The 20799-nt window shown below is 47.6% G+C and overlaps 1 protein-coding gene across 3 annotated transcripts in view; it reads left to right on the forward strand.

Moving 5' to 3' along the window:
* MGAT3 (beta-1,4-mannosyl-glycoprotein 4-beta-N-acetylglucosaminyltransferase) overlaps nt 1–20799 on the forward strand; it is a 184227-nt gene that overhangs the window by 160506 nt on the left and 2922 nt on the right. The window lies entirely within an intron of this gene.

The raw sequence follows: 20799 nt of genomic DNA on the forward strand, positions 1-20799 counted from the left end.
ACATGATCACCACCCTGTCCCCCTCCACTCGCACATCTTGAAAACCGAATCCACCCTCCACCGATTTTGACGGACTAACCAATTCACCCAACCGAAAAGCCCCAAAAAACGCCACCGAAAAAACCGCCCGAAAAAGGATCCCCTCATATCCTGACGAACACACCTCCCCCAGCTTGCCGCAGATCGCTTGAAGCACTGCGAACGACACCGGTCTACGCAAATCCCTCCGCACCTTACCCCGCCGGTATCCCTTCACCGTTTGTTTAACCCAAAAATTCTTTGTAAAATCTTGCAACCCCTGTAATTTAAAAAGGAATGCTAGCCCCGCCAGCTTGCGGTCAATGGCGGAAACAGACCCCCCATCTTCCATGTGCCTAGAAACGAAATACAGCACTAACCAAACGCCTTCCTTACCCCCACCCCCCAAATCAACCCCAACCTGTCGCAGGAACTCGAACCATTCCCCCCAGACTCTGGAGTACGCCGTCCACGTCGCCCCACTCACCGACCGTTGGATCCAACGCGCGGCAAGTCCAAAGCAGTGTCCCAAAGCCACGCCGGGCAAGGCACCCCGGTCCGCTCTGCCGTAGGAGCCAACTCCCTGAACCTGCCCCACTGAAAACGAGACAGAGAGTCAGCGAGCGTGTTGTCTACCCCCGGTATGTGCACCGCATATAGAAAGACATTAAACTGCAGACACCGTAGTACCAAATGTCTCAGCAACCGGACCACCGGCAGTGAGGAAGCGGAGATCCGGTTGATGACCTGCACTACCCCCATATTGTCGCAATTTAGCCTCACCTTCAAATTTTTCCACTCTTCCCCCCACAATTCCATTGCCAGAACCACTGGAAACAACTCCAGCAGTACCAAGTTCTTGAGGAAACCCGCCTCCTTCCATGAATCGGGCCAAGGTTCCGCACTCCAACGGCCCCGAAAAAAGGCCCCGTACCCCGTTGACCCCGCCGCGTCCGTGACTAAGTCCAAGTCGAAGTTACTAACAGGCCCCTCCATCCAAACCGACCGCCCATTAAATGTTTCCAAAAACGTGTGCCATACTCTCAGGTCCTCCTTCAGTTCCCTGGTCAATCTTATGAAATGCCTAGGCGATTTCGCCCCTGCGGTGGCTGCCGACAGCCGTCGGCAAAACACCCTCCCCATGGGTATGATCCGACACGCAAAATTGAATTTTCCCAGTAATGATTGCAATTCCCTTAGTGTGACCTTGTTGCGCCCCAGAAAATCCCGAATCACCAGCCTAAGATTCTCCACCTTGTCCGGCGGCAACCGGCACTCCATTGCCTGGGAATCGATCACAATCCCCAGAAAACTGAGCTCCGTAGTAGGGCCTTCCGTCTTGTCCGCCGCCAAGGGGACCCCAAATCTTCCCGCAATGTGCTGCAATGTTGCCAATAGAATCGCACACACTCTGGAGGAAGGGGGTCCCACGCACAAGAAGTCATCCAAATAGTGGACCACAGAGTCCACCCTAGCCACATCCCGGACCACCCATTCCAAGAAGGAACTGAACGTTTCAAAAAACGCACATGAAATGGAGCAACCCATGGGCAGACACCGATCCACATAAAATTCCTCCTGCCACCGGCAGCCCAACAGGCGAAAACTGTCTGGGTGTACCGGCAACAATCGGAAAGCGGCTTCGATGTCCGATTTTGCCATAAGTGCCCCTTTTCCATACCTCCGCACCCAGCTCACCGCCGCATCAAATGACGTGTAAGACACCGTACATGCTTCCGGGTCAATGGCATCATTCACCGACCCCCCTTTTGGAAAAGAGAGGTGGTGAATGAGGCGGAATTTGTTGGGTTCCTTCTTGGGTACCACCCCCAGTGGAGAAACCACCAAATCCCGTATCGGTTGTTCCTTAAATGGCCCCCCCATCCGCCCCAGCAACACCTCCTTTCTTAATTTTTCCGTAACTACCTCCGGGTGTTCCAAAGCGGATCGCAAATTCCTTGCCAGCGGAGGCGCTGTTGACAATGTACACGGTATGCGAAACCCCTCCGTAAAACCCGAAGTTAGCAATTGCGCGGCCGCGATGTCTGGATACCTACCTAGAAAAGGAAGCATCCTTTCCACTTTCACCGGCGTCACCCCCCTTTCCCGCAGACTCGCCACCCCGCTTGCTACGCTTAAAGCACTTGGACAGAGGGTGGTTACCCCCGCAACCCGAGCACTCGTGTTTGAAACGACAAGATCCTCCAAACTTGCAGGACCCCTCGTTAAACTGCCAGCAAACTCCCCACTTTTTTCCGGCCGACGGTCCCGAGGCTGCGGCCCCCCCGGCCCCCCCCCCTGAAAAAACTGACCCGGTGCCCGCGGCGCAGACATAAGTCGCATCCACAAGGTGATGTCCTTGTGGTCCCACCTGATTGACGGCCGTACCGCCATACGCTGCCGAAATTGCTCGTCGTAACGCAGCCACCCCGTACCCCCATAAACCCGGTGCGCTTCCCCGATCGCATCCATGTAACAAAACAATGCTGCACAGTGTTCTGGCTTCTTATCGCCAATAACACTGGCCAGTATTGCATAGGCCTGCAGCCAATTTCCAAAAGTGCGAGGGATGAGGCGGTAACGCCTCTTCTCCTCGTCCTCTTTTTTTGAATCATCGGGCTTAACCCTATCTAAATTAAATTTTTCAAGAGGAAGCAAGGAAAAAATCTCCACATACTCACCCTTCACGATTTTCTCCCTCAATTCCGGCTTCAGATGCGAACCTAGGGGACCCTCAAAACCACATATACCTCACATTTTGCTGCATCTGCAATTCTAACTATATCTGCTCTGGTAGCCGCTGTTTTATCTTTTGTGGTGTCCCCCGCCTCACTGCCTGCCGGAACAGCCGCTGCCGCGCTGACGAGGGGGGCGACCACCACCGCCGCAGGAGCAGCCGCTGCCCCCCCATTTTCCCCAGCCCCCCCCACCCATGGTGCGACCTGCGGCGGCACCGCAGGACCCCCAGCAAAACGCTGTAACAGGTCCCGCAGACCCCCTAGCAGGTCCTGCAATTGGTCCGGGACCCCCGGAGCGGCGGGAACCGCCCCCGCAGCCCCAGGCGCCACCGGTCCCCGTGCAACCGCACCAGCAGCCCCCGGGTTAACCCCCCCCCCACCCCTAACAAGGTACACAAAGCATTAGTGAAATCAAGAGTAGGTAAGGAGGTAGTCTTACCTGGCTGCCTGGGAACCGCACCACCAGCCGCTGCCGCTACATCCACCGGTGGTTGTCTCACGTCCTCCTCTTCGTCTTCGGACACCTCGCCCTCCGATCGGTCTTCTGTTGCACCGCACGGCACTTGTGGCCCCCCAGGCGAAGCTGATCTGGGAGCCGCAGACCCCAGGGGACCCCTGGATCGCACTTCTGCAGTCTTCTTCTTGGCTTGGCCCCCCCTCCCCCCCTTGTTCTGCGGCCTAGCCGCCTGCTGTTCCTCCACACTGTCCTGGGCTTGCTGCCCCCGACCCCCTGATGCAGCTGCCGTGTGGCTGGACGGCCCGCTGTTCCTGGCCCCACTATTCCCTCGCCGGGCCTCTCCACTGGAACCCACACTAGCGCTGGGTGTTGCTGGCCTCTGCTCCTGTCTCCCTCTTCCCGGTGAGGACCGGGCGCAATCCCGGCTGTAGGCCCCGCCTCCCGAGCTCCTCCGCGTGCGAGGGTACCGTCCGGACTCCCCCCCGGCCGCCAGCTGCGACCGCTTAGCCGGCGGGGGCGACGGGTCATCTGCTGGGCTCCTGGCTCCTCTCCTCAATCGCCCCGATATCTCGGGCGAGTATCGCACCGGCGGCCGCGATTGCCGCGCGCGAGACGACGGTTCCTGCGACCCCCCGCTTGGTCTTCAATGAGCCCCCCTATCTGGCACTCCAGCCACTCCGGACCTCTCTCTGCCGCCCTGGCCCTAAGCCTCGCTAATAACAGATCCACCTGTGCCATTGCTGCTAACTGAAGGCGCAGAGTAAAAATCTGCCTCCTTCTACTGTCTCCCTCCACGCTGCTAAGCTCCGTAGCTCCGCCCCTCCCTTAAATAAACTCCCAGAGCCCGGGAAACTACTCTAGCACCGCCTACCCCCCTCTCCTCACCGCCTAGTTAACCCCCTGTGTCCCAAGCACGCTGGTCATGCCCGCCCTCTGCCTATTTCACTTCTTTCCATGCTCCGGGCTTCTCTTTCCAGCAGGAAGGCCCTTAGTGCCGGTTCACACAGGGGCAACACGACTCTGGGCGCGACTTTGCAAGGCGACTTCAGCGCAACTTACAATGCGACCTCAAGTCGTCTCCAGAACAGGTGACTTTGCCAGTGGCCAATCAAACAATAATCATCTCTGTGGGAGGGAGGGGTTTGCCTGAGAAAACTACTGTATTTATTGGCGTATAACACTCACTTTTTTTACCCTGAAAATAGAGGGTAAACTGTGCCTGCGTGTTATACGCAGGGGCAGGCCCGTCGGAACCCGACAGGCAAAGCAAGCATTTGCCTCGAGCCCCGAGCTGGCCAGGGGCCCCAGCAGGGAGGGCCCTTGCCGCACCGCTGCGTCCTCCTGCAGTCCGGTCGGCCGTGTACCATAACCGCACGGTACAGGAGAATCGGGTTCCTGTTCCCGGCCGGACTGACAGGAAGTGCACACACTGAGTGTTCACTTCCTTACAGTCCGGCCCCGGGAACAGCAAACTGAATCTCCTGTTCCGTGCGGTAATGTTACACGGCCGACCGGACTGCAGGAGGACGCAGCGATGCAGCAAGGGCCCTCCCTGCTGGTGCCCCTGTGCGGACACCAACATCTGCCGGCGAGGATAGAGGTAAGTCGCCAACATCCCCCCGTCCCCCCGCTTCTTAACTTAAAAACTTTTTTATTTTTTTGCATGGGGCCCCCAAATGTCTTCAAACGGCCCTGCGCAGGGGGCTGTGGAAAGTTTTTTTTCCCTGAAACTTCCCTCTTAAAATTAGGGTGCGTGTTATACGCCGATAAATACGGTAGTTTCTCTTCCTGTAAAGTTGCTTCAGTTAAGACATTAAGACAGGGGATCCGACTTCCATTGAAATCAGTGGGTACAAGTCGCCTAGAAGTCTGAAGTAGTACGGGAACCTTTTCTGAAGTCGAAGCGACTTCAGTAGTGTGCATTAAGACGGCTCCATTCACTTTAATTTCTCATGCCGTGCGACTTGGGGCGACACAAGTCGGATCCCAAGTCACGGTAGTGTGAACGGGCACTTGCCCTGGGTGTAAAGTGACACTCAACCATTATTCTCCAAAAATAATCTGTACACATTTACTATCAAATGACCCTAAAATCTATTTTTCAAGAAATTGTTCTTATTGGGTTTTTCTGCTTCCTTCTAGCATCAGCTATGAGCTCCCGAACCTCTCCTTTTCTTCTTTTTTTTTTTTTTCCCTCACTTCCATTTGTTTGGAAGGAGCAGTGTTTGGCGTTGCGGTCATTTGCGCTCCTCTATGCACACTTCACATCTTATAGTTCGTAGTTCATCTCAGGAACTCTCTGAAAAGCAATCTACCTCTACAGAGAGTGACCCCGGTGTTAACAAGCCCTAAGGCTGGTTTCTAATCCTTAATCGTCTATTAAAAGGAGCAAAACTATTTTTATAGGTTTTACCAGCTGAGTTCAGCAAGTTTCACAAGCTGCACAGAGTGTGAATAACCGTTTTATGATATAGAATTCTTGAGATTTATGCTTAAATTTGGATTTTCTTTTTAGGCTATCCATATGCAAAACCGTACAGGTGTACATGCTTCTCCATTGAATATGTGAAATACTGCAAAGCTTGCATAGCTACCACTGTTTGCATTGAAAGAACGATTAGTCCTACATATCTTGGCACATAAAGCAAACATGTCAAAGTCGATCACAAAAATAATCATAAAGGGCACATTGTCCATAGAAATTAATAGCGGGATAAATCGTATTTAATGAGGAAGTGAAAATAGTGATACGGATAAGCATATCCAGTTCTAGTAACCAAAACGCCCTTTACAACTTGTTCATATTATCTTGTGAGATTAGTTTGGCTCTCCTGCGCGAGAGCACGTAGTATAACGTCAGCTCTCGAAGCGGCCACTAGTGGCGCGCACCCCCTCCTGACTCCCGCGATCACCGCTGGCACCCACGATCGCTCATTACAGAGCGGGGACCGGGAGCTGTGTGTGTAAACACACAGCTCCCGGTCCTGTCAGGGGAGAAATGCCTGACCGTCTGTTCATATAATGTATAAACAATTACAAGTCATTGTCCCCTAGTGAGGCCACCCCCCCTACAGTTAGAACACACCCAGGGAACATACTTAACCCCTTCCCTGCCCCCTAGTGTTAACCCCTTCTCTGCCAGTGGCATTTTTATAGTAATCAATGCATTTTTATAGCACTGATCGCTATAAAAATGCCAATGGTCCCAAAAATGTATCAAAAGTGTCCGAAGTGTCCACCTTAATGTCGAAGTACCGAAAATTACTAGTGGGAAAAAAATAAATTATAAAAATGCCATAAAACTTCCCCCTATTTTGTAAACGCTATAACTTTTGCGCAGACCAATCAAATGCTTATTGCGTTTTTTTTGTTTTTTACGAAAAATATGTAGAAGAATACGTATCGGCCTAAACTGAGGAAAAAACATTTTTTTATATATATTTTGGGGGATATTTATTATGGTAAAAAATATTTTTTTTTTTTCAAAATTGTCGCTCTATTTTTGTTTATAGCGCAAAAACTAAAAACCGCAGAGTTGATCAAATACCACCAAAAGAAAGCTCTATTTGTAGGAAAAAAAGGACGCTAATTTTGTTTGGGAGCCACGCCGCACGACCGCGCAATTGTCAGTTAAAGCGACGCAGTGCCGAATCGCAAAAAGTGCTCTGGTCTTTGACCAGCAATATGGTCCGGGGCTTAAGTGGTTAAGGGAAATCTGTCATGAAACCTATAGACTTCCACTGTTGACCTTTTCATTTGAAGATACTAGTTTCCTGGCTGCCATATAACCCCCCTTCTCTGTATTCGAGTCTTTGACCATGATCAGGTATACAGATACATATTTGACTTTTTCAGAAGGGTGTAAACAATGGCAGCCTCTCATGACTTTAAACGTATCTAAAGCCATATAAATAGATAAACCATGGAGCTGACCACGAAATGTAAGAATTTTAAAGGTGGTGTGTCATTAGCTGCTCAGAACATAAGTTCCCCACAGAAGGTGAACATAATGAATAAACATGTTTTAAGCGCTCTCTCTAAATTACACCACAAGTAAAAAAAAAAAAATTATATATACAGATCAAAACAGAAAAATTTGAATATCGTGCAAAAGTTCATTTATTTCACTAATGCAACTTAAAAGGTGAAACTAATATATGAGATAGACTCATTACATGCAAAGCAAGATAGTTCAAGCCGTGATTTGTCAGAATTGTGATGATTATGGCTTACAGCTCATGAAAACCCCAAATCCACAATCTCAGAAAATGTTAATATTACATGCAATCAATAAAACAAGGATTGTACATAGAACAATATCGGACCTCTGAAAAGCAGAAGCATGCATATGTACTTAGTACAGTGGAACCTCGAATTGTAAGTAACGCGGTTAAAGAGCGTTTCGCAATACGAGCACTGTATTTTAAAAAATCCTGACTCGGTTTGCGAGACAACACGAGCAGGATTCAAGCCAAAGTGGTGTGCAATACCGCGTTTGGCCTGTGGTGGGGGGGCACCGGAGCCGATCGGCGCTGTTCGGAAATGCTCTGAAAATCGCGGAAATACTTCGTTCCGAGCCTTTCCGATGTGTATTTGGCTCTTTCCGGGTGTTTCCGATGCTCTCAGGCCACATGCGGTATTGCATGCCATTGAAGTCAATGCGGAACAAATTATTTTCGCTTCAATTGACTTCAATGGGGAAACTCGCTTTAATATGCAAGTACTTTGGATTACGAGCATTCTCCTGCAACGGATTATGCTTGTAATCCAAGGTTCCACTGTACTTGGTTTGGGCCCCTTTTGCAGCTATTACTGCCTCGATGCGGCGTGGCATGGAAGCTATCGGCCTATGGCACTGCTGAGGTGTTATGGAAGACCAGGAAGCTTCAATAGTGGCCTTCAGCTCTTCTGCATTGTTTGGTCTCATGTCTCTCATCTTTCTCTTGGCAATGCCTCATAGATTCTCTATGGGGTTCAGGTCAAGCGAGTTTGCTGGCCAATCAAGCACAGTAATCCCACGGTCATTGAACCAGATTTTGGTGCTTTTGGCATTGTGGGCAGGTGCCAAGTCCTGCTGGAAAATGAAGTCAGCATGCCCATAGAGCTTGTCTGCGGAAGGAGGCATGAAGTGCTCCAAAATCTCCTGGTAGACGGCTGCGTTGACCCTGGGCTTAATGAAGCACAGTGGACCAACACCAGCAGATTAAAAATGGCTCCCCAAATCAACAGACTGTGGAAACTTCACACTGGACTTCAAGCATCTTGCAGTGTGTGCCTCTTTATTATTCCTCTATACCAGGGGTGGGCAATTATTTTTTCGATGGGGCCACATGAGAAACTAAAAATATTTTGGAGGGCCGGGCCAAAAGGCTAAACTCAATACTGCATAAAATCAATTGTATTTCTTTATAAAAAGCAGTAAATATCATTGTTGGAAAACTGGTACGAGTACATGTTATAGACATGACACAGGAGGGGGACAGAGGCTGGGGACATGACACAGGAGGGGGACAGAGGCTGGGGACATGACACAGGAGGGGGACAGAGGCTGGGGACATGGCACAGGAGGGGGACAGAGGCTGGGGACATGGCACAGGAGGGGGACAGAGGCTGGGGACATGGCACAGGAGGGGGACAGAGGCTGGGGACATGGCACAGGAGGGGGACAGAGGCTGGGGACATGGCACAGGAGGGGGACAGAGGCGGGGGACATGGCACAGGAGGGGGACAGAGGCTGGGGACATGACACAGGAGGGGGACAGAGGCTGGGGACATGACACAGGAGGGGGACAGAGGCTGGGGACATGACACAGGAGGGGGACAGAGGCTGGGGACATGACACAGGAGGGGGACAGAGGCTGGGGACATGACACAGGAGGGGGACAGAGGCTGGGGACATGACACAGGAGGGGGACAGAGGCTGGGGACATGACACAGGAGGGGGACAGAGGCTGGGGACATGACACAGGAGGGGGACAGAGGCTGGGGACATGGCACAGGAGGGGGACAGAGGCTGGGGACATGGCACAGGAGGGGGACAGACGCTGGGGACATGACACAGGAGGGGGACAGAGGCTGGGGACATGACACAGGAGGGGGACAGAGGCTGGGGACATGACACAGGAGGGGGACAGAGGCTGGGGACATGACACAGGAGGGGGACAGAGGCTGGGGACATGACACAGGAGGGGGACAGAGGCTGGGGACATGACACAGGAGGGGGACAGAGGCTGGGGACATGACACAGGAGGGGGACAGAGGCTGGGGACATGACACAGGAGGGGGACAGAGGCTGGGGACATGACACAGGAGGGGGACAGAGGCTGGGGACAGGCAGCCACTGTTAAATCAATAACAATAGATTAAACAGTGGCTGCATGTGATGGCACAGTGGCTGCGTGTGATGGCACAGTGGTTGCGTTTGATGGGCACAGTGGCGACAATTGATGGCACAGTGGCTGCGTGTGATGGGCACAGTGGCAACAATTGATGGCACAGTGACTGCGTGTGTTGGCACAGTGGCTGCATGTGATGGCACAGTGGCTGCGTTTGATGGGCACAGTGGCTGCGTGTGATTGGCACAGTGGCTGCGTGTGATTGGCACAGTGGCTGCGTGTGATTGGCACAGTGGCTGCGTGTGATTGGCACAGTGGCTGTGTTTGGGAACAGTGGCAACAATTGATGGCTGCATGTGTTGGCACAAGTGGCTGCATGTGTTGGCACAAGTGGCTGCGTGTGACCCCTCCCGGCCCTGCCTACTGTTATCACCGCGGCGGGGAACATTAGACAGCGTTCGTTTGAACAGCTGTTTTCCCCGCTGCGCATAGACACTCCCTCTTGGACGGATCTGTCCAATCGCGAGCAAGGGGGAGTGTCTATGTGACTCCCCCTTGCTCGCGATTGGACAAATCCGTCCAAGGGGGAGTGTCTATGCGCGGCGGGGAAAACAGCTGTTCAAACGAACGCTGTCTAATGTTCCCCGCCGCGTTGATTAACGTGGCAGCGGCGGCGGTTTCGGCGGCGGGGGTGGGCCGGATTAAAAGGTCCGCCGGGCCGTATACGGCCCGCGGGCCGTAGTTTGCCCAGGTCTGCTCTATACTCTGGGTCCTTGGTTTCCAAATGAGATGCAAAATTTGCTCTCATCTGAAAAGAGAACTTTGGACCACTGAGCAACAGACCAGGTGTGTTTTTCTTTAGCCCAGGTAAGACGCTTCTGATGTTGGTTGTTGTTCAGGAATGGCTTGACAAGAGGAACACGACATTTGAAGCCCATGTCCAGGATCCGTCTGTGTGTGTGTGTGGTGGCTCTTGGTGCACTGACTCCAGCCTCAGTCCACTCCTTGTGAAAGTCTCCAACACTTTTGAATGGCCTTATCCTGACAATCCTCTCCAGGCTGCGGTCATCCCTTCTGCTTGTGCACCTTTTTCTTCCACACTTTTCCCTTCCACATAACTTTCTATTAATGTGCTTTAATAGAGCACTTTGGGAACATCCAACTTCTTTTGCAATTGCCTTTTGAGGCTTTCCCTCCTTTATGGAGGGTGTCGGTGATGGTTTTCTGCACAACTGTCAGGTCAGCAGTCTTTCCTATGATTGTGATTCCTACTGAACCAGACTGAGAGACCATTTAAATGCTCAGGAACCCTTTGCAAGTGTTTGTTTTAATTAGCTGATTAGAGTGGGACACTTTGAGCCTTTTCACAATATTCTAATTTTCTGAGATTTGGGGTTTTCATGAGGTGTAAGCCATAATCCTCAAAATTATGACAAATCGCGTCTTGAACTATTTTGCTTTGCATGTAATGAGTCGATTTAATATATTAAGTTGCATTAGTGAAATAAATAAACTTTTGCATGATATTGTAATTTTTCGAGTTCCACCTGTAATGGCTGCCCAATTCTGGATAAACTGAGCATCACGTGTTTTTTTTTTTAAAAAAAAATGTTTTTGCTTGGAATAAAGATCACGATTCTGGGCGTAACAAGTGTATTTTTTCCCCCCAAAAATTGAATTTTAAAGACCTCTGCTCAAATACTGTGTGGCATAAAATATTGCAAAGCCACCATTTTATTCTCTAGGGTCTCTGCTAAAAATATATTTTATATAATGTTTGGGGGTTCTAAGTCATTTTCAAGCAAAAAAACATTTTATTTTTTTCCTTGTAAGCAACAAGTGTCCGAAAAAGGCTTCGTCTTTTAAGTGGTTAAACTGACGTCATTTGCAGACCGAAGTTCATCCCTTTTGATCTAAAAGAACCAAATGGAGTGTAGCGCTACCCCCGTAGGAGCCACTTAATTTGTTTGGTTTTGCACTCTGCCACTCAACCTCAAGAACTGTCTCAACCCCTCTGGCACACCTGCTTAACAATGTTAGTGTAGAACCCAGCAACAGAAAGGGACACAATAATGAAAGAGCATATAGTATATTTACCGAGACCCTGGGTTCCCGTCACTTCATCAGTTGTGGCAGTCAATAGAGACTCAAGATATCAATGAACAACTTGTAAAAGTTTACTATGATGAAAAATGGTGAAGAATAACATAAAGAAATGGTGTGAATAACAGATAAATAACACAAGTATTGATTGGCAGAGATATTTGTTCAAAGCAATAACGTCACACCGATGTATCCAATAGCAACCTGATAAGGGTATATGTGACCACTGCACTCAGAATACACAACAGTGAACACAGTAATACAAGTACACATTCCAACTGTATGTTGCTTAATGGCTCCCCCTAGAGTGCAGTTCAGAGTGATACACAATTGTATAGCAGTAAAGCCCTGTGAAAGAATAAAGTATTGAAAGTTCCTCCAGTTCCAGTTTTCTTGTCTTCAGCTAGCTTAATTGTACTGCAGTGTGAGGTGGTGCACGTATTTGTAATCCAAAAAAGCAAGGGAAACTGTAGAATATATACAGTGCTAACTTGCAGCATGGGGGAAAAGGAAACCGAAAACCCCAGGATCCAGCTATAGAATACTCTGGTGCAATAGATCCACAGATGTGGAACTACAGGTCTCGGCAGCAGTCTGTATAGCAGGCAATCACCTAACAATAGTACAGTCACTACATGGATAGGCAAATGCCTTCTCACCACTCTGGATCCCAGATGGCTGTGTAGATGGCACCTCCGCGCCGTGCTGCTCCTCCCGGTATGCTGGAAGGCAAGTGGCTTCAAAAACTCTGAAGTGCTGGCTTTTTTTTCCTGCTCGATCAGCAGGGCTGCTCACAAAGATCCTTCTGGGGCAGGCGATCCGCTCTCTGCTATAGGCCGCAGGCTCTCCCAGCCCTGAGAACACATACAGGCCTCTTGTTGGTTGTTGAATAGCATCCAGAGAGAGAAAGCAGGCCACGCCTGTCCTTTTATCTGCTTACCCAGCAGGCTGTGCTGTGACTTGGCATTGTGGGTTTGTAGCTTAACATTGTGGGTTTGTAGTTCCTAGCCTAATTTAACAACATGAGTACTTCCTCATTGTCCTATATATCCCACAATGCATAACTGTTTTTCTTCACCAGAAGGAAATATTCTGATAAAGTTTGAATGGCCACTAGAGGGAGCCAAACCCTTTTTAAAGAACAATACGTTTCCTAAATGATAACTTTGGTAGGAGACCTGTGCTACAGGTGCAATGTTTCTTTTTATCTCTATTTTGTAACGGAAGTGACATGCCGGCATGGCCATCTGGTGAACCCTGCACTCGGCCGCAGTAAGGATACAGTGAGAAGGCGGCGAGCGGACATCTTTTTTTACACCAACCAGAGTTGTGCATTTCACACTTATTTTTAACAGTAAACTGAGCTTATATAGTTAAATACAGTGTTTGTAAATCTGACATTGGTTTTTGATGCTGAATTTTAAAAGCATCGGCAAGCCTGCTGATCTCGCAGGTTTACTATCTGACTTTTTTTAACCGACCAATGTCTCCCGACGTTCAGCCGTGTGTACAAGCCTGACATACTGTATCTACCGGTCGTTTCTTCTCATTCACTACAGAAGCTCTGACTAGGAACATTACCATAGGAGACTATACCTACAGCTGCTTCAGCACAATTGTCTTTAATCTGTGAGGTGGAGGACTGATATCTGATAATGGCACTGTGGCTGGGTCATGATGTGCTCTTCATCCAACCAATAGGCTTTACTGAATGCTCACATGTTCCCATTATATAAGCAAGCCTGTTCCTCTCTGGAACCACTCAGTAAAAACACATTGGTATGCAACCCTAGCATTTCCAGGCACCCTCCTGTTTCAATGAAGGAGTTCAAAGGCTGAAACTGATCCTGTGAGGATATAAATAAAGAGCTTCCGTTGTTGTCTTCTCCTTTAAAAATTTTTTTGACTTGTTATCTATCTTGTTAATTTATTGTCTTCATTATCTTCATTGTTGTTCGAGTTGCTGACATGAAACAAGCATGCAGATCGGTCTTCCTGATTTAATGCTTAATCAAGGTCATCCAGTCCATACTGATGGCAGAAAAAATGTTTTGCAAAGGAGACCAGCAATGGCAATGTCACCCTCTCTCAGGGAACAGGTTTCCTGCAAAGTACCAGAATGCCATACTGACTGCACTTGACTTGCTTGTGAGGTGTGATGCCAGTAGGGTGACCACATTTCCAAACTACCATTCAGGGGCACCCTACCTTCCCAAAAATCAGTTTGTCCTGTAACGAATCACAGCACAGTGATTGGACACAAGAGGCGGGATTTATGATTTCTCCAATCACAAGCAGGGGGCGGGATTGTGCTCCTCCAGGCATTCCCCGCCAGGACAAGTACTGTCAGTGAGTAAAGCGGTGATGTGGCGGCCTTTTTTGGGGGGCATCAGATTGGCGGGGGGTTTGGCTGTGTCAGTTTCATTCCGGGACACTGTATTGTTCTGAAATGTGCCCGGGACAGACCTGCAAAATGCGGGCAATCCGGGACACGTGGTCACCCGAGATGCCAGGCACGCTAAAACATGTCGATTAAAAAAACAAAGTTTCTACATTTAGTCTAAAAACGGTAACATTTTGTTTCATGTCTGATCATTCTGTTCTTTACTCTGGAAGTTCTCTGAGTTATATTGAAGCCTTTGGTGTGGAAAGACTGGCAATCCAGTTTCTGTTCGGCGTACATTCAAAGTGACCCGCTAACGATGAACCCAGAGGGCAGAAACAAATGTTTTCTGGTGTTAGCTACTAGTGTTAACTACTATTTATAACAATGTTCTTTTGTCAGTTGTGTTTACCAAGCCATAACAGAAGACTGGAACCTGTTTGTTCACTGCACATAGAAAGTGTGTATTGTATGTTTGCAAAAAGTTTTATAGCTATTTGTGAAATATCTTATTAACCACTTGCTTACTGGGCACATATACCCCCTTCCTGCCCAAGCAAAATTTCAGCTTTCAGCACTGTATCGCTTTAAATTAAAATTGCGCGGTCATGCGACGTGTCTCCCAAACAAAATTGACGTCCTTTTTTTTTTTTTTTTTTTTCCACAAATAGAGCTTTCTTTTGGTGGTATTTGATCACCTCCTGCGGTTTTTATTTTTTGCGCTATAAACAAAAAAAGAGCTATAATAAATATCCCTCTTCCTTCTTTTTTTTTTTTAACAATTTTTTTTCTCAGTTTAGACCGATATGTATTCTACATATTTTTGGTAAAAAAATCGCAATAAGCGTATAGTGATTGGTTTGCGCAAAAGTTATAGTGGCTACAAAATAGGGGATAGAATTCTTAATTTATTTTTTTTTATTATTATTTTTACTAGTAATACGGCAATCTGCGAATTTTGTCAGGGCTGCGATATGGCGGACACTTTTGACACATTTTTGGGAACATTCACATTTATACAGCGATCGGTGCTATAAAAATGCACTGATTACTGTATAAATGTGACTGGCAGGGAAGGGGTTAACACTAGGGGGTGAGGAAGGGGTTAAATGTGTATCCTGGGAGTGATTCTTACTGTGGGGAGAGGGAACTGACTGGGGGAGGTGACCGATGCTGTGTCCCTATGTACAAGAGACACAGCATCAGTCTCCTCTCCCTGACAGGATGTGGAGCTCTGTGTTACACACAGAGCTCCACGTCCCTGCTCTTTCACTGCCGATCGCGGGTACCTGGCGGACATCGCGGCCGCCAGGCACGCGCATAGGCATCTCGGGCAGTGGCTGGAGGACACAAGGCCGTAAAAAGACGGCCTCCTGGATTTATAGAGCCACCTGGAGGCCGTCTTTTTCCTATGGCCCGGGAATAAAGTGGTTGTATACCAGGTTTTTTTTTTTTTTTTTTACCCCCTGTAAGGCAAAAGGCATAATGAGCTAGTATGCACCGCACACTAGCTCATTATGAAATACTTACCTTAGAACGAGGCGTCGGACACTAACCTGGTCCACGCCGAGATAGCTGACATGTTGCCTCGGCGTGTCTTCCGGGTATCGCGGCTACAACTCTGTGAGTGGCTGGAGCCGCGATGTCGTCACTTCAAGACATCTTTCCGGCAAGGTCCGGCGTCTGCCGGGCCTTAAGCCGAGAATCCCCTGTACGCATTGGGCCGCTGGGCTCATTGAAAGGGGAGTATCTCCTAAATCGTAAAGGGTTAGGAGATATTTTTTTTTAACTACAGGTAAGCCTTATTATATGCTTACCTGTAGGTAAAAGTAAAAAAAAAAAAAAAAAAAAAAACACTATACAACCACTTTAAATAGAAACGTGAAGATTCATACAAACGTCGTGGGACTTGTAGTTCTGCAACAGCTGGAAAGCCAAGGGGTAAGCACCCATGCCCAAATGCCTCTTGGGGAATGAAGGTCTTCAGCCATTTTTCCCCAGTTTGTTCAGCTTCTTGCCTTCACGGGAAGCCACCCTCAATAAAATTCTGGTTCCCCTGACTGCCCCCAGTGAAGGTTTGCCCAACAAAATTTGACCCATAATAGTACAAAAAGGTCTGGAGAAAACCATTCAGGGTTAGTTGTGGAACTCAATGTTTTTATGGTTGACTTTCACCATATTTTGCTGCTGCCTGATTTATCAGGAACGCAAATCTAAAAAGAAAAATAAATAATCTGTAGGAAGCACAAAGGAGATGGTTGCCGTGTTCAAAGCCCTAAATCAGCCAAGGGTTAGAAATTCTGTAAGGTTTTTATTCCTTGTATCTTCCTGCTGGGGAGATTTATTTTAAATATTGTCAGGGAACAAAGGATTTGGAAATCTTTAATGATGATACAGATCAAAAGAAAAATAGATTTCAGTAGGGAAGAGTTCAAACCCCTAATGCCGCGTACACACGATCGGTTAAACCGATGAGAATGGTCTAATGGACCGCTTTCATCGGTCCAAACCGATCGTGTGCGGGCGCCATCAGTTATATAACCATCGGTTAAAAAAAGCCAACTTGTTTTAAATTTAACCAATGGATTCCTAACCGTTGGGAAAAACCGATCGTTAGTAGGCACAACCATCGGTTAAAAATCCACGCAGGCTCAGAATCAAGTCGACGCATGCTTGGAAGCATTGAACTTCGTTTTTTCAGCACGTCGTTGTGTTTTACGTCACTGCGTTCTGACACGATCGTTTTTTTAACCGATGGTGTGTAGGCGTGACGGACCATCAGTCAGCTTCATCGGGTTAACCAATGAAAACGGTCCATCGGTCCGTTCTCATCGGATGGACTGATCGTGTGTACACGGCATTAGCCATCTTTGCCGCGTTTGTCGCCATGACACCTGTACCCTCATTTCTCGTATACTAAAAATCTGTCAGAAATGTGAAGTCTTCCTCACTCTAAAAGTAAAAGAGGGCTGTAGTCAAGCTTTCAATTAGTAGAATGTTGATTTTTGTTAGTCCTGCTTTGGTGTACATTCCTAATTTTTCCTGACCACCTCGAGACCCCTGGCTTGGAAATGTTTAAGCACCTAATGAACTTTGCATCCAGAACCCATGTCTGCCTAATCTTAAGCCATGTACGCACCATCGGTTTGTCCGATGAAAACGGACCGATGGACTGTTCATCGGACAAACCGATCGTGTGTGCGCCCCATGCAAAAAAATAGAACGGGCCAGATTCAGAAAGAATGGCTTAAAGTGGAGTTTCCATCCCAAATTTTTTTTTCATTATTGTGCTCATTAGACCTAAAAAAAAAAAAAAAATATAAATATTTTTTTTTTACTCATCTAGAAATGCCTGTTGCTATGCGGTCCCACAAAATCTGCCTTTGAAATCACCTAGGATCCTGACATCATCTCCCTCTAATGCTCCTGGGAAATGTGTGTCATCATTTCCCAGGATGCAGTGCGCTGTCAAATTATCGCTCCCCATCCAAGACTTCCAGGAAGTAAGTGCCTGTAGGCTTCACAATGCCCACAAGCAAAATGACAACAGTGTGGACATAGTTTTATAAAAAATCTTTTTTGAATATCTATGCGGATCGGCGGCGGATTGTAAAATAGTAAGTGACCGGATTTATATTATAAAAACGCATTATGAAAGGACATACATTTAAAAAATGCTAATTGTGGTTGGAACTCCGCTTTTCAAGTTTAGGCAGGCGTAGCGCATCTCATATACGCTACGCCACTGTAACTTAGAGAGGCGAGTACCTCATTCACAAAGAACTTGCACCCTAAGTTACGGCGGCGTAGCGTAAATGGGCCGGCGTAAGCCCGCGTAATTCAAAGTAGGCTGGTAGGGAGCGTGTTGTATGGAAATGAATCGTGACCCCACATAAATGACGCGCCTAACGAACGGTGCATGCGCGCACATGCTCAATATCACGTCGATTTTTCTCCCTAAGTTACGCCGGCTCAATGCTTGGTCGGCGTGAACGTAACCTACGCCATTCACGTACGACTTACGTAAACGACGTAAAATACGACGCTGTTCCGACGTCCATACCCTAACATGACTTACCCCTGCTTTATGAGGGGTAAAGTTACGCCAGTCGTACGCCTTACGTAAACAGCGTATTTTAATACGCCGGGCGCAAGTACGTTCGTGAATCGGCGTATCTAGCTCATTTGCATATTAGACGTGGAAATATACAGAAGCGCCCCTAGCGGCCAGCGTAAATATGCACCTAAGATACGACGGCGTAAGAGACTTACGTCAGTCGTATATTGGACAAATTCTGGCGTATCTGATTCTTTGAATCAGGCGCCGAGATACGACGCCTCACATTCGGACTTACGACGGCGTATCTGGAGATGCACCGTCGTAAATCCTTTGTGAATCTGGCCCAACATGTTTTAAATTGTTCCTATGGATAAAAAACCGATAGAAAAATCTGATCGTCTGTGTGGATATCGTAATTCTAGCATCACTTGTATTTAGCATCGCTTCCTATTTAGTTCTCATGATGACGGTGAATAGTAGATGGTTGTGACACTGTGTGGGCCTAGGAAAGGTTCGTGTTTGAATGTCATATGTGTCTGTGGAATGTTTGCTGTCATAGGGTTTGAGTAATTGGCTATTTAGATGGGAAGCTTGCAATGCTGTGTTTATGTGTTGGAGGATTTGGCTGAGTTTTTGTATAGGTGTTAAAAGATTTGCACCATGGTAACTGTGTGGGAGAGAAATCTAACCTATTAATTTCCCTATCCCCTTGTATTAGGGGATATGTGACGGTGCTTTCTGTATAGCATATCTCTATATCTCTCCAGCACTACATTCAATAAAGTACTCGCCAAGTATTTGATGTCTGATCCCATAGTCTCCAATACTTGAAAATGAACTTCTAGGGACACTTTGATTCTGGGGCAGCATATGTTTGATTTACTAAAGGAGTATAGACTGTTCACATGGCAAAGTGAGTGGTCGCTATTAACCACTTCAGCCCCAGAAGGTTTACCCCCCCTTTATGACCAGGCCATTTTTTTTGCAATGCGGCACTGCGTTATTTTAATTGACAATTGTGCGGTCGTGCAACACTGTACCCAAATATACCGTACTTTTTATTTTTTTTTAACAAATAGAGCTTTCTTTTGGTGGTATTTGATCACCTCTGCGGATTTGATTTTTTGCGCTAAAAACCAAAAAAGCCAACAATTTTAAGAAAAAAACAATATTTAACTTTTTGCTATAAAACATACCCAATCAAAAAAAAATCTAAATTTGAATTTAGGCCAAGATGTGATATGTACGGTGAATGATGGAGTTGGGTGAGCTGCTGTGCTAAGAATAGGGATACCATAGGGACATTATCAAGTATATTAGACCATTCCTCATCAGGTGTTCCCACCAATTCTTTTTTTTTTTTAAGTGTATTTTGTGCGTGTACTCGAGAGAGGAGCCGGACTGCAGGAGTTGGGAGTAGGCAGGCCTCCCCCAGAGGCAATCTGCCACCTTTCTCCATGCCCCGGGTGGCAATGGCGGGTGCATGAGGGGGTCCTCCCACACAGCCCGCCCTACCTGCTCCGCTTTGAAGCCCAACGAGGCAGAGGGACTCCCTATAAGGGAGTGAGAGGATTTGCCCGCTCAACCAGCCCCGTTAGTCCTTCGCCTCTCTTTTTTTAGAGACCGCGTGGTCAAAGTACGTGCATGTTAACCCAATTTCGAGTGCGTGTGTAGGTGTGGTGGTTTTTGTGGGAGGGGGGTGGGCGTACTAAGCGCAGGCTTACCTCGCATAGCTCACCCACCGGGAGCCGGGCTGAGGCCACCAAACTCAATTCACATGTAGCCGAGACCGGGATCCGAACCCCTAGCTGCAGAGGTGAATGGCTTTTCAGCGCAGTGCCAATCGCGTTGAGCCACCGCATCTCCCTCATGTTGTTCCCACCATTTAACTCTGCTTGCAAAAGACTTGGCCCTCGTCTAACCTGATCATTGTCTTTGGGAACAGGTAGCCAACATTTACTGTTTCTCACCTACAGAGATTCAATTATTTGTCGGGTTGGCAGCTGCCACCCTGTGTTTATGGGCTACTTTGCTCTTGGGTCAGGTCAGATGGATACATTAAACTTCTCACATTAAAACAATGCTAAACGAATAAATCTGTCTTTAGTTGTTAATAAGAAGAATTGCTTATTGCACATGTTCTAATACATGTCTTGGCAACAAAAATGAGTTGCAGTTTCTCAGTAGACCGAAGGATCCCAAGGCCAAAAGTGACACTTCACGCAGATCAGTTACCTTGGCCTAATTTATGTTTCTTCTGTGTCAGTAAAAGTTAGTCAATTTTAGCATTTTTTTTTAAGCATTGCTTTTACATTTGAATTCCCGCAATTTGCCCATGGAAAAATGTGTTGCTTTAGATAATGTTAAATATGGGGGAGGAAGCCATGAGTACTTTTTTTTTTTTGCATATGAAAAATGTGGAATAAGTCGTCAAGGAATATTATTTTATCTGTATTAAAGCGGTATTGAACCCAAAAGCAAACCTTTTTATTATATTGCAGCTTACCAATTCTTAGATGTGATAGCTGTATTCGTTTTTTAGGCTTTCTTTCTTCTCTATACATCTGGTAATCCATCCAGCAAGTCTGTTGTTTTTCAAAAGCACAAACTCTCCAGCAGAATGTATCAGTTTAAGGCTCCAATCACACTTGTATGGCTTGTCATGTGACTTTGGACCCCTAAGTTGCATGACCAGTCACTTCCCA

The sequence above is a fragment of the Rana temporaria genome, chromosome 7, assembly GCF_905171775.1.
Source record: "Rana temporaria chromosome 7, aRanTem1.1, whole genome shotgun sequence".
In the NCBI taxonomy this organism is placed as follows: Eukaryota; Metazoa; Chordata; class Amphibia; order Anura; family Ranidae; genus Rana; species Rana temporaria.